The following is a 14,040-nucleotide window of genomic DNA, read 5'->3' on the forward strand; positions in this document are numbered from 1 at the left end:
CATCTTCGCTGGCTGAGCCATCTCACTGGCTCATTGTCCACCCACATTTTAAAACATAATAAGGCTGAGGAATGAAGGAGTGGGTGCTAGGGAGATGTCTGGGATGTTAAGAGCACTTGCTGCTCTTGCAGAAAGCCCTGCATTAGATCTCCAGCTTCCATGTAGCACTCACAACCATCTATAAGTCCAGTTGCAGAGGACCTGATGCCTTTTGAACTCCTCAGACAACACACAGGCATGTAATGCACATAAATCTATATACACTGAACATACACACGGTTTTTTTTTAATTCTTCAAAAATATAATGGAAATTTAAATCAAAACAACTTTGAGATTCCATCTTACTCTTGTCAGAATAACAAAGATCAAAGTAACAACCTACAAGGAATGCTGGAAGGGATGGAAAACAGTGTTGAGAATTCTCAAAAAATCTAAAAATAAGTCTACTATATAGCCCAGCTGTACCACTCCTTAGCATATGCCCAAAGGACTCAATATTGTACTCTAAAGATATTTGATCAGCCATATTCATTGTTGCTCTATTCACCACTGCTAGGAAACAGAAACAACATAATTGTCCTTTAACAGACAAATGGATAATGAAACTGAGGTACATATACACAATGGAATTCAGCTGTAAAGAAAAATGAAATCATAAACCCTGCAAGAAATGGATAAAACCAGAAAAGGTAATATTGAGTGGGAAAACCCAGACACAGAAAGATAAAAATCATACATTCTCTCTCATTGGAGGCTCCTAGCTCTAAATCTTCAGCTGTGAGTACATATCCTGGAGTAACTACAGAAACCAAGAAAGTAAAACAGAATCATATTCAGGAAGAGGGGGTTGAAGAACAATAGAGATGGGATTAGCAGGGTGCAGTGAAATGGGAAAATGGGGAGCTCCTTAGGGAGAGATTATGGGGTGACTATAGAAGATGAGAAAGAGGGCTAAGGAGAATGATACAATACAAGTGATCTGATAGGGGAAATGAGAAAGAAGGACTCCTTAGGGAGGCGGAGGGAATTAAATACTAAAGAAGGAGGGAGGTAAAATGACAATAAGGATGTCTGAAGAAGTCACACAGAATCATACTGTTAACAATTTACCAAAAAAAATTAATCCATGTAACCCAATGTATAAATATACATATATAGGTTTTTTTGTTTTGTTTTGTTTTTTGAGACAGGGTTTCTCTGTGTAGCGTTGGTTCCTGTCCTGGATCTCGCTCTGTAGACCAGGCTGGCCTCGAACTCACAGAGATCTGCCTGGCTCTGCCTCCTGAGTGCTGGGATTAAAGACGTGAGCCACCACCGCCAGGCTACATATATAGTTTTAATGAACCGTTCTCATCTGTACTGACAGTGCATCCTCCCTCTAAGCACCTAGCCAAAACTCCAATACCAGACACTAAAGCCCTCTTTTGTGTTGTTGGCCAAGACTGTCCAAAAGATTCTCAAAACATACAGCCTATTGCTGTTGACTTTGGTTGTCCCCACAAAGGTTGAAGCTAAGTTCCTATTGCTTAAGATAGCATGCACTTCAGAAACAGGTCCTAGATACCCCTGAGCTGGAAGTGAGCTGAATGTCCCCTCCCTGAGAACTAGCTTTCATGGTACCAGGAGGTGATATACAAGCTTCCAAAAAGGGAGGCAACCAACAATCCTACCCAGCTGTGAACCACATCAATGGCCAACATGGCACGATAATTCTAAGGGTGCAGTAGTGTCATACATATCTTGCCAGTGGCCAACAGCTCTGTAATTGGACTTAAGACCCACTCAACAAGAGGGAGACTATACCTGGTACTGGAAATCTAACTAACTACACAGTGCTAGTGAAGTCACAGTTTTTAGAGGAGAATCTACAACCACTAATTTACAAAGTCAGTATCATACCTAACACCAATCTATAAACATCTGTCCTTATACCCACAGATAAGCATAGCTTTCACCCCTCATCAAGTAAACTTCTCTTCAAAACAAATGTAGACCACTACAGAAAACCATAACCAGTTCAAATGCAGAGTTGTGGAGCCCAGCCCCAATCTAAAACACTCCTGTACCTAAGGCTCAGGAACAATTACAAAAGAGAAACTCAGAAAGATTGTAAGAGTCAGAGGATCAGGAAGGAGTCTGTGAGACTGTCTTCTAGTAATTCCAGAAACCACATGCATAAAGTCCCCCCAAAACGACTGCCCAAATGTTGGTTGAACCAGGGTGACACAAATAAACATGCAAAGGTAGACACAGAAAAGCCCACGAGGCCTCAACCCTTCACAAAGACAACTGAAGAAAGCTGAGAAAGAGAGAGGTGGTCTTCCCTGGAAAAGAGCAGGCCAGTTGGTTGTCTAGCACCAAATGATCACCCCTGAAAAAATATACAGATAACATTACATGGACTGAATATGTTATATTTAGGAATAAATATATGTGTGTATCTACATCTATATATTTACATGTATGCCTGAAATAACAGTAAAAAAAAGAGGCCATTAATTTGAAGAAGAGTGGGGAGAGGTATATGGTAGGCTTTGGAGGGAGTAAAGGAAAGAAAGAAACGTTGTAATTAAATTATAATCTTGAAAATTTTTTCTTTCATTTTTCTTTATTAAGAAATTTTCTACTCACTCCACATACTATCCACAAATCTCCCCTCCTCCCTCCTCCCACTCCCCAGCCCTCTTTCCCAAGCCACCCCACATCACCACATCCCCCAAATCGACGTCTCCCATGGGGAGTCAGCAGAGCCCAGCACACTGAGCCTAGGCTGGTCCAAGGCCCTTCCCACTACACCAAGGCTGCGCAAGATGTCACACCACAGGCACAGGGTTCCAGAAGCCTGCCCATAGACCAGGGATAGATCCCAATTCCCCTGCCTAAGTGCCCCCCAAACAGTTCAAGCCAAACAACCATCTTCCGTATCCAGAGGGCCTAGTCCAGTCCCATGGGGGCTCCACAGCCACCAGTCCACAGTTCATGGGCTTCCACTAGTGTGGCCAGTCATCTCTACATGTCCTCCCATCATGATCTTGACATTCTTCACCTGCAGTATCTCTCCTCACTCTCATCAATTGGATTCCTGGAGCTTAGCCTGGTGCCTGGCTGTGGATCTCTGTATCTGCCTCCATTAGTCACTGGACAAAGGCTCTATAATGACAGCTAGGTTATTTGCTAGGCTGGTCAGCAGAGTAGACCAGTCCAGGCCCCCTCTGGACCACTGCCAGCAGACCAAGATGAGTTCAACCTTATGGATTCCTGAAAGCCTCCCCAGCACCCTGCCTCTTCCTATTTCCATGATGTCCTCATCTGTCATGGTATCTTCCTCCCTGCCCTCCCACTCTGTTCCTGTTCCAGCTTGACCCTCCCATTTCCCTATGTTCTCATCCCCCATTCCTTGCCCTCTGCCACACCCCCACACCCAGTCCACTCATGTAGATCTCATCCACTTCTCCTTCACAGGTTCATCCATGTGTCCCTCCTAGGGTCTTTCCCTGTTAGCTAGCCTCTCTGAAGTTGTGGGTTACAGTCTGGCCACAGGAGACCACTTCCTAAATATAACACCAGTAGCACAGACACTAAGAGTGACAATTAGTAAATGGGACCTCCTGAAACTGGGAAGCTTTTATAGAGCAAAAGACTTGATCAATAAGACAAAACGACAGCCTACAGAATGGGAAAAGATCTTTACCAACCCCACATCTGACAGAGGACTGATCTCCAAAATATATAAAGTACTCAAAAAGCTAGACATCAAAATACTGAACAATCCAATTAAAAAATGGGCTGCAGAGCTTAACAGAGAATTCTCAGCAGAAGAATCTCAAATGGCTGAAAGGCATTTAAGGAATTGCTCAACATCCTTAGACATCAGGGAAATGCAAATCAAAACAACTCTGAGATACCATCTTACACCTGTCAGAATGGCTAAGATCAAAAACACTGAAGACAGCTTATGTTGAAGAGGTTGTGGAGCAAGGGGAACACTCCTCCACTGTTGGTGAGAATGCAAACTTGTACAACCACTCTGGAAATCAGTATGGTGGTTTCTCAGAAAATTGGGAATAAGTCTTCCTCAAGACCCAGTTATACCACTCTTGGGCATATACCCAAGGAATGCTCAATCTTACCAGAAGGACACATGCTCAACTATGTTCATATCAGCATTATTCATAATAGCAAGAACCTGAAAACAACCTAGATGCCCCTCAACTGAAGAATGGATAAAGAAAATATGGCACATATATACAATATAGTACTACTCAGCAGTAAAAAAAAAACAAAAAAACAAAAACAAACAAACAAACAAAAAACAATGATACCATTAAATTTGCAGGCAAATGGATGGAACTAGAAAATATCATCCTGAGTGAGGTAACCCAGACTCAGAAGGACAAACATAGTATGTACTCACTCATAAGTGAATCTTGAAAATTTTAAATACACTTTTAAAAGTAAAAAATATAATGGTAATACTTTGTTATCAGTTTCTAACCTGATGGAAATATTAATTGAATCCTGAGAACTGACATACAGTTATCCATTTAAAACATAAATAATTGGTTAATGAACCACCAGGTAACTCTCCAGAGGAGGCTGACAGTTCCCTGTGATGGTAGCTTTACTTCTTGAAGCATTACACCCTGCCTCTAAACAACTGGGGCCATGAAAATAAAACCTTCCTGTCAATAAGCCTTCAGCTCTGTTCCACGTCTATCATGGCCTGCTTTCACATTGCTCTGCATTTATTGAGTTCTTACTGCATGCACATAGCATGCTAATTGTTTTAAGTGCTCATTTCATTCTATCCCATAATCGTTTCTAGGAGGCAAATTGCATTTTTATTCCTATTTCAGAAATAAAGAAAATTTCAGAAAATTATGAAGCCCTGGAAATATTTCAAAGGATATTATGATTTCATTCCTCCTTTCCTTGTCCTTCCCACCCCACTCTTCCTACCTTCTCTACTTACTCTGTTCTAAATGCAACATTTTATAATGGACACATCAAAAGGAACCCAGAAGCAAACCTTGTATTATAATTCTTGATTTCCAGTAGGTAAGACAGATGTGAGAATATCAGTTTCAATGAAGCAGAGCAGAAATCATGAGAGGAGGTACCAAGCATTAAGAAATGCAAAGGAATGGGGGAGGGTTCCAGTGCCACCAGAGGACTCAAGAAATATTTTAATGGAAGTCTTGCTACAATTATGACTTGAAGGAGTTCTTCCTGTGCTGTGGGATAATGCTATTGTATACTGATTTAATAAAATGCTGATTGGCCAGTAGCCAGGCAGGAAGTCTAGGCGGGATAAGCAGACAAGGAGAATTCTGGGAAGAGGAAGGCTGAGTCAGGAGACTCCAGCCCGCTGTCCAGGGAGCAGCGTGTAATGGCACATAGATAAAGCCATGGAACACGTGGTGACATATAGATGAATAGAAATGGGCTGAGTTTAAATGTAAGAGCTAGTCAGTAGGAAGCCTGAGCTAATGGCTGAGCAGTTTTAATTAATATAAGCCTCTGTGTGTTCATTTGGGTCTGAGTGTCTGTGGACTGGTCAGGATACAGGAAAACTTCTAACTACATTCCTGGTGGTGAATGATGGTCAGGTTGGGAGAGGTTGCTCAAATGTGAAATGCAAAGAGAATGGAGTTCAGTCTAGAGTTCAGAAACAACCTGCAGTACTAGCCAGCTTGGATGAAGAGTGCTTGGATGGGTAAAAGACAATATTGGCAGGATGATATGGTAGCGAGAGCCGAGAGCTCTGTTGTACTTGTGGTAACCCTTGGAGATCCCCAGGATTTATGGCTGAGATGTCAGGCAGAGCAGACTCAAGGTAAGGGTGGGGGAGTTGTCCAACTCTGGGGAAGGTATGAACCTTATCCTATTTCTCCAGATAAGCTCTATGTCCCCAAGTCTTCTTAATGTTACACATGGGTTAAGATTCTCAAACTCAAATTATCTTATGGAAAATGACAATGTTGAATATTTTGTAAATCTCTTGAGAATGTTGCATTCAGCATCACCTGCTTTAAAATTTTTTCCACACTAAAATGACCATCATGGTCTAAAAGTATATCATGTGGAGAGGTCTGAACTCCACATTGTACTGATAAATTCTCATGCTCTGTTTGAGCTCACTAAAGTTATCTCTGGAATTAGAGCTGCCTGTCTCAAAGTGTCTTCCAAGGCCCCTTGTCTGGATATGGATTGTCCCCTTACCTCTGTGACAAAAAAAAGGAAGATAACAGCAAAACATGCCAAGAATAAAAACATTGTGTCCTTGACAATAACTAGAATGCAAATCATTTCCAACAGAAGTTGCAATTGTTTGTCAGATGATATAAAAATGCTTGCATGGGAGACTTGTCTGTGGAGATAGGAAGCTCAGTTGGGAACTCTGGCTGACTGTTTCACTTCCCCAGTTGGTGTCTACCAGATGCTGGGAGTGACTAATTTGATAGTTATCTCTGTCTGTTGCCATTTTTTCTTTTACTTGAACATCTGGCCTGAAGGGCTACCATCTTCTGCCTGGGACTCTCTCCATTCAGAACTCCAGCTGACTGCCTCAATGGAACTTTCCAGACAGTTTCTGCTGGATGTTTCGAGCACTCAGTTTGATGAAGCTTTCCTGTCTGTCTTCATATCTACCTACCACTATTTGTTCATTTACTTTGGCTTGCTATATGTTTAATAAACTCACTCATCAAGACCAAAAACATTGGTTCTGTAGTTCCCTCTCCAGACTATAAAAAACAGTACCTCAATATAAGTCCTTGTTGAGGAATGGGTTACAGCTTGCTTTATAAGGAAAATATTGGTCCTGCAATGTATATTTTTTCAGTTTAGTTCGGGGAGCTGGTTTGTCAATGTTTTTAAAGTTATCAAAAATATCTTTACATTTGTTTTTATTTTAAAGGAAACAAATTGATCTTCCTTTAAGGAGTAACACAGACTATTTAGTTCCAAAAGCTTTTCTGTGATAACTAGTATTGACTAATTAATCAATAAATATGGTGACATCTATTAAACACCTCGGGCATTGTGCTGATTGGGATTAAAATGAGCAAGAAACAGATGGTGGAGCTTTGTGGCCAGTGTTTACAGCCTGGAGAGGGAGACCAACAGGTGAAGAGGCCTTTGTTGGGGAAATACCTTCTGTGTTGAGATGAGAAAGGAATGTTCCAGCCAATGAAAGAGGTCAAAGAGTTGAGGAGTGTTTCAGACAGAAGAAAAAGCACATTTAAAATCCAGAAGGGCAAGACAATGTGTGTTTCTTGGGGATCTCAAAGAAATTCATTCAGGAAGCTGAACTGGAACCTGAGTGGAGTGAACTCTCTCAGTGGAGCTGAACATGTAGACAAGGGCCCAAAGCCTCCAATTTTAGGAGAATGGGATTTACTCTAAAAGTTTTGTTGAGCCATTTATATACTTAAACAGGGCTTTATTTTAGAGAAAGCAACTTGTGGTTTAAGAGAGGGGATTTAAATTGTACAAAGTCAGTCAGAAGGCTGTGTGGCTATCCACACTAGAAGGAAGATCCCCTGACTTTGCCTAACAACACTGAAAAATAAGAGGAAAGACCTGTAGGGAATGGATTATCTAAAGGATTTAGTGGTACTTGTGTTTCTCATTTAAGGGAATCCATGTTTACAGAGATTGCCTGAGAGTTAGGTAGCCCACTGCTCTCCACTCTTTGGTTTGGGATTAGTTAAAAATGATCGGTAAGTCCTATGTTTAAAGTGCACTGTCAATTTACACCCCACGGTGCTTTACCATGGTCCTATCAGACACTGGGCTTCTGTGTTTTCCTGTGCCTGTTCTTCAGGGTGCTGTTTGGAACACTGCATGAGGTTCTGTTTAGGGACATATCTGGGAAAACTTATTCTCAGTGTTCACATTAGGACTGACTTATGCTTCTCTTGGTCTTCAGCTTCTGACCACTAGGTATTAGAAACCACAAGAAAGAAGTGTGCTTTGGTGTCTAGGAAGCCTCAAGACACATTGCTGCTGCTTCTAACAAAATGTGTTGGCCCGCTCGGCACTGTTGACCTCATTCTGGCTTTGTTTTCTGGCTTCTACTTTTAACTTTACTTTCTCACTAGTATTTACTTGCTTGTAATTGTTGTTTCAAAACTTGCACTTGCTCCTTAATTCCTTTCTGGGATGAAACTGAATATAATGTAATGGATAAAAATCTCTCTTGTCTCTATGGGCCAGACAGCAGTTAATACTAAGTGTGTGTGTGTGTGTGTGTGTGTGTGTGTGTGTGTGTGTGTGTGTGTGTGTAGCCTTTAAGTATTTAACTGTAAATCAAAAATGTAGATGAAAAAATTTAATGCAAAGGTTTCAGGTCCTTTATAAGCAAAAACATGTATTTCTCAATTCTTTTCCTTTTGGCTTATAATTTGATCATCACTTTCCTGATTTAAGGCAACTAGCTGCATTTTCTGGTTTTGAAATAGTAATTTATCTTCACCTGGCATTTCCGTGTTTTTCATATGTTAGAATATTTGAGAATTTGATTAAAATAGGTATTTTAAAAATATAAATGTGGTTATATTAGGTTAGTCTTTTTCTGAGTCATAGAAATTATTTCCTCCCTCTTTCTCTTCCTCCAACAGCCAGGTTCTGCAATTATAGAAAAGAAGTATGGACTTAAAAGATTTATTTGTGTTTCTAAGAAACTAGAAATACAGTGTGTGGGGTAAGGAGGAGCGTCCATCAGATCTTTGCTACCAATTGTGGTAAATGCTCTCATAGCCAATAAGCAGAGAATGTCCTAACTGTCCAGGTCCCCACTTTTATCATGACTGAGAGACAACAGCCCCACTTGATCAAACTCACTAGTCTTTGTTTGGCATCTGATTGTGCCTGTGTTATGTAGGCCTCAGCCCTGGTGAGTGTTGGACATCTGGCTTCCCATTTTGAAGTCCAGGGCTTTGGAATACCATGTCATGCAAAAGGCTTCAGTTTCTGTTCAGATCTCTCACTGCTAAGTGTAACCTTTCAATGCTAGATTCTGGCTAATAAAATTAGGCCTTGGTTAACCCACTACTAGCAGATTACTTGGTGCTGATCTGGAACCAAGGAACTCTGCTAAAGATCACGTTCTGAGAAAATAAGAAACAAAAAACAAAACAAAACAAAAAAAATGAAGTCATCAAGCCTATGATTCTTAGCAATACTGATTCTGAGTTACCATGACTTAGATGTGGTAGAACATGGAAATGGCCCCATTTCTTTACAGTAATTCCATCAACTAGAAGGATTTGCAATATATTACATATGAAATATTCTGTTGGTCTAAATAAGTTACAGGGCAAGAACAGATTAGAAAGGTAGAGAAATTGATTCTGCTTGTCAGCATGTGAGCCACTAGGCGACTGGATTGTCTAAGTAGGTTTTTCTCCACATCTACTACCATGCATTGTCTCAGAACATAAAAGGTTATTCCAGGCTTACTCAGAACAACACAGTTTGGAGACTAACAGTCAACTATACAAAACTTTGGAGACATAGACCAGTTCCCAACTGGCCACTTGCTAGCATCAATGTCTTGGTGAGCCGAGCCATGATTAGCAAGCCTGGAACTATCAGTAGACTCATCAACTGACCAATAATGATGAGTTACCAATGGTAATAAAACCACTAAGGTTTGTGGCTATTTAGTATGCAGTAAAAGCTAGATAATAGGAGTATAATTTTGATACACCCCAGTGATAAGAAAGCTATGGTAGACTTTAGAACAGAGCAGGATTAAGGAAAGAAGGAGGGTAGAGAAAAGATGAAAAGAATAACATGCTCTCACTGAGTTTCTGCATGGCAGATGACTTTTTCACCTAAATCAAGGAAAACGTGGGTAAACAAGTGTCTTGCACATGGTAGCAGAAGATTATACGTAAAGGAGAAAATCCAAACCTCTTAACTAATTATACATCCCAAGAAATTTGTAAAATCGAGCTTGTATTGACTTAAGCAATGGATACTGAAAACGTCATCCAGGAAAAAAAGAAGATGAATAATTCCACTCATTTGCAAATACTAGCTTGGTTTATTTCTACCCTACACCTCCAAAAGATGAAGGAGCAGCATTTCAGCATGACTGGATGCTAAATTGGTTAACTAAGCAAGTATTGATCACAACAGAAATGCAACTCGCAAAGATTGGAGAATAGACATCTTAAGTTTCAACCTAATTTAAGGCTCCTTGGATCCTTTTACCTGCTGAGCACAGGGTTTGGGCAGGGCAAGAGAGAATGAAGAGGAAAAAGACAAGCAGATAGTCAGATTAGGAAGGGTATCAGAGAAGGATATATCTGAATGAGCACAAGGACAAGTTAGAAAGCCATGTAGGAAAAGCCAGCATTCTGTAGTGTCATGAAAAGAATGCTTCCCTGAGACTATGAAGAGCTGCCACAGACTCTGTGAAAGGCCACCGAGCCATTGACTTAGATGTCCAGAATGCAGTATTCTCATTTTAAACTTTGTACTAAGAGGTTCTTACACTCCTGGTCCTGAGTCTAATCAGCCTATGAGTGTCTGTGCCTTGCCTCTACTTCGGGAAGTGGCTCAAGGCTCCTCATGAAAGTTTTTGTTTATTACAATGATTATTTTGTTCTTCATGTGTTCTGACTGCCTGACAGTGCCAGACACTCTGAGAAGCACTGGTCATTCACTGGTCAAGCAATAATGAAGAAAACATAGTATCTACCTTTGAGGAACTTCATCATGCAGCATGGGAAAGACATATAAGAGTTCTGTTGGAGAAAATATCTGGCCCCTTCAGAAAGGTGGTGGGGTCATCAGAAAAGGTTTCTCAAAAGAAAATCTTTATAAGTAGCAGAACAACTGATAGCATTAGTCAGATAAAGATGCATCTACCCAAGTAGTACCCAAGAGTACTCAAGCATGGATGTTCTCATCACTTGGTTCTACTACACAGCATCAGCTAGTACTTGGAGCTGGACTGTTATGTCCCAGAAGCACCTTATTAGTGTCCCAGGCTGTCAGTCTCTGGCTTTTTTGAAGCCCACAGAAATCCATGCAAAGCTGATCATTCCAAAGGTTAAGCAAGAGAACCAGGGAATGAAAGGTATTTGGCACAATCCTTTCTGTGCCTCAGTTGAGAGCTAAGCTGTCTATGATTGGTCAGGAGTCTCTTCCAGCATCATCCACTAGCCAGAGAAAGAAAGAGAACTGTCCAGTATGCTGCTTCTGTATCGCCTCATGGTGTTCAAAGAGCATTTTTGGATGAACGTCACAGACATTGAAATAATGTTAAAATAAAGCCTTGGGAATATATTTTCTAAAAATTAGTTCTTGACACAAAAGCTGAAGTCTTTCTTGAAATTTCCTTTAATAGCAGTTATTGGTTCGGATGTGGGATTACTGAGTGCATGTTGTGGGCTTTCTATCTTATTGCTGTATTCTAATGAGTTTGAAACATTTTGTTCTCTATGATTTCTGTTCATTCACGATATTTCTAACAATGTATTTTTGTCTTCTTATGGTTTATTGATGAGCTGCTTTATTGATGATTTTTAAATATGTGTGGTATGTCCTTGGTAAAGAGGAGTTTGTGTGATGGTGTATGCCTGTAATCCCAGCACTCAGAAGACTGAAGCATGAAAATTATGAATTGGAAGCCTGATCAGGACTACACAGAGAAGTCCAGACCAGGCCTTACCAAACAGACAAACAAACAAGTAAATTCCCAAACAAAAGAAAACAAAACCAACCAAAACAAAACCCAAAGGGTAAAGATATTATGATCTAAAATTAAATATAGTGTTGGTAGAAGGGATTCAAATTCCTTTCAATTTTAATATTTTAGTAACATTACATTTATATGTCAAAGTCATCTTGAATGCTGATGATCACAATGACAAAGGGAAAGAAAACACTTAAGTGTTGTACCACCCCCGGCTGGGATGACAAATGTCCCTTTTTGATCACAGAAGAGCATCAGTCACATAACTTCCCACAGCCACAAGGGGGCAGGAAGTGCAGTTCTATCCTATGGCTGAAATGGGGGAGGATGATAAACATTTGGCCAACAGTACTAATGACCACTTCAGCAGGCTTGCATTTTTACAGCTAATGTTATGTGAAATCTCATGTGATAAACAGCACAAAGCATGTTTGAGACTGTGGTGTGTAGAGCATATTAGGACATTTAAATTACAGAAAAACTTATTTGTAAAGTATGTACGAAGTTTGAGTATATAACGAACAACACAGCTATTCAGAAAGGTTTGAAAAAGTCTTATTTACTCTAAGTTACTGTAAATCTTACTCTGACTTCCCACCCTGATTTAGAAAAAAACCAAAAATAAAAGCAAAAACAGTAGAAAGTGTAGTCTCAGTATTATTGAGGCTCCTGTAGCAGGGCTAGGCAGCCACCGAAAATATTTGGCCAGATATAAATGTCAGGGATATGTTTAAGACTTCAGTTCTCTGGGCGCTTCACAGATTTACTTCATTCAAGCTCTGCTGCTCTGGACAAGTTGGGAGGCACCAGACATTGCTGAGGGTGAGAAGCCCAGTGGCAATAGTTCAGCCTCCCACAGAGCACCCCAAAGATCTTCCAAGGATGTTCAACTTCCAGAGAACACTAAGGCAAGGTAGTGTCTTAGAACTGGGTTTCACTAGTCAACTCCTGAAGTCAACCAAGTTCCTTGGGTAAACAAGACCTGCCTCCCGTGATTCCTGTCCTGGTTCAAAGAATTGAAGGAGACCTGTGAAAGTAACTGCCACAGAAAAACTCCTAAGGGTGTTAGAGTATGAATTACTTAAGTAATAAATAATGGATGGAACAAGGGTAGGATTGGAAAGGCAATGTTAACATTCCTTGTGTGTCTCTTGGAGCCAGGCGTTGGCCACATTTTTATATACTACCAACTTCACTGCCACAGAAATACAGTGAGGTAGAGGCAATGAGCCAGGTTCACAGAAGAAGAGAGGAACTCGGAGGGCCCTAGATAGGCACAGAAGAAAACAGTGCTACCTACCGCTTACAAAGCTTGTGATGTGTCAGTCACGGCTATGTGAGGGGGTACAAAGAATCATAACTGTTCCTATTTTAAAGGTGAGGAAATGGAGTCATGCATAATTTAAGAGACTTACCAAAGTTGCACAGCTAGAGAATGATGAGGTCATAGAGCACCCATGGCAGTCTGGCTCCAAAGTCTTTGTTCCAAACTATTATACTAACTATACCACTGAAGGAGAGGGAAGGGAAACTGGAGAAGAGACAGAAGAACACAGACACAGACAGACAGAAAAGGTACAGACGTGTTCTAAAATTCAATTTTGTTGAAATTACTTAAGATTTTCTCTAAAGAAGCTCAGTGAGTTTCCAGGGAACTGAGCATGGAAAATATTCCCTAGAACAAGTTTGCCACTTCAGAGTGAAGAAGCATAGACTCTGCCCTGACTTCCCACACAGACACCCAGATTTCTGGATCCCCAGCACCTTTCAGCTGAAAGGTAAATTAGCAATGCTCGCCTTTGCCTAAAATTAGAATAGAAAGGCCCTGTCAGCATTCCAAATGGAGCAGCTGATGATGTAATAGCTAAATATTCAAAACAGCTTTCTTTAAAGTGGTGTATGAAGGCCATGACTTTTCCTTCTCAGGTGCCCTTTCTTGATTGGCTAAAAGCCAGATGGTTTTTAAACACTAACATTGTGCAAGTTGTTTGAGGTCAACTCTGGGCACAGCCCTTAGGATTGTACAAAAGACTTTTCCCTCAGGAATAGAAGCTTCAAGCAGTCTCATTACTTTTAGCTCAAGAAAGCATGCACACTACATTAATTTCTCAGAGGAGTGGGGAGTAATTTCCACTCCTTTTAGCAATGTGTGTGTATATTGTGTGTGCTTATATCCATGTGATTGTATGTGATGTGCCCATCACACGAATTAGTTTGCAGATGATTTGATATGTTTTAACAACATAGATTGGTTTTTATACACAATTAGCATAAATATCTAAGCGGAGTCTACCAGATCACTAAAATAAATATGTCCCAGATATCA

This window comes from Peromyscus eremicus, chromosome 9 (genome assembly GCF_949786415.1).
Source record: "Peromyscus eremicus chromosome 9, PerEre_H2_v1, whole genome shotgun sequence".
NCBI lineage: Eukaryota > Metazoa > Chordata > Mammalia > Rodentia > Cricetidae > Peromyscus > Peromyscus eremicus.